Here is a 1,328-nt window from a genome sequence, read left to right as displayed (position 1 = left end):
CTGAGTTCCTAGATGAGTCTGTTTAATATTCTCGGCCCAAAGCTAAACTGAGGAAACAAGTTTTTACACAGAACACCAAAACAACAACTCATACGATAAATATTNTTCTAGGTTGAATTTTATCAAAACTCTGCAAAATTGTAAAAAAGTGAAAACAAGCAGAATAAAATAAAAATATTTTAAGGCCAGCCAGATGGCTCAGCAAGTGGAGAGCTCAGTCTGATCCCCAGAATAGAGAGAAAAGTAAGAGGGAACTGGCCCCAGGGGTTGTCCTCGGGCATCATGCAACTAGGGCACAGGCAGTCATATCACCAACTAGGGCACAGGTCACCCTCGCACATACCTGTGAATACTTTCTCAAAGCACACACAAATTTTAGAAATAAAGCTTAAAACACAACAACAACAACAACAAAACCCAAAACAAAACAAACAAAAATCACCAGTGGGCCAGCAGGCCAGTTCAGTGGGTAAAGGTGCTCATCACCAAACCTGACAACCTGAGCTGGAGCCCCGGGACCCACATGTCGGAAGAAAGGCAACTCCTGCAGGCTGCCCTTTGACCTCCACCCACACACATAACCATAATAAATAAATGTTTTTAAACGGCCAAAGAAGTTAGAGTAAGTCATAACGTGAAAATATGTTCAGTGACTTCAAAATAAGAAGTCAAAACAAAAAAGAGATGCTATGGTGTGTCTATTAAAAGGGCTAAAACAGAAAAAACTGACAATAGCAAATATTAACAAGAATGGAGAGCAAAAGAAACTCCTATTATTGGACACTATACAATCGGCTCACCAGAAGGCACGAGGCAGTTTCTTACCTTATGACCCAGAAGTCACACTGCATTATTGACCCAATGTGAATTCAGATTCAATGTCACACAAAACCTCCATCCAAATGGGTTTGTTTTGTTTTTAGACAAAGTCGTGCTAGGTAGCCCAGGCTAGCCTCACATTCACTGCTTACTCTGAAGTCAAGGCTGGCCTTGAATGCCTGCTCTTCCTGACAGGCCTCCAAATGCTGGGATTCCCAGTGTGTGCCATGATCCCTGACTAGTTTTAGTTTTAGTTTCTTGTTTTTTGTTTTTTGTTTTTTGTTTTTAAATACAAAATCATAGATACCCACTCTGGTGCTGGGATTAAAGATGTGCTCCACCACAACCAGCCCCAACTGGCTTTATTTTGTATTGCAAACACTGGAAGAACAAAGATGCCCTTNAACAGGTGCCTGTGTAAATCAACTATAGTTCTTCCTAAAGTGCAATGCTGTTCACCAGTAAAAAGAATGGAGCGCTTATTTAAGTAAACTTAAATACAAGTGAAA

This window comes from Mus pahari, chromosome 7, assembly GCF_900095145.1.
Source record: "Mus pahari chromosome 7, PAHARI_EIJ_v1.1, whole genome shotgun sequence".
NCBI classification, from domain to species: domain Eukaryota; kingdom Metazoa; phylum Chordata; class Mammalia; order Rodentia; family Muridae; genus Mus; species Mus pahari.
Note: the sequence above shows the minus strand (reverse complement) of the source record.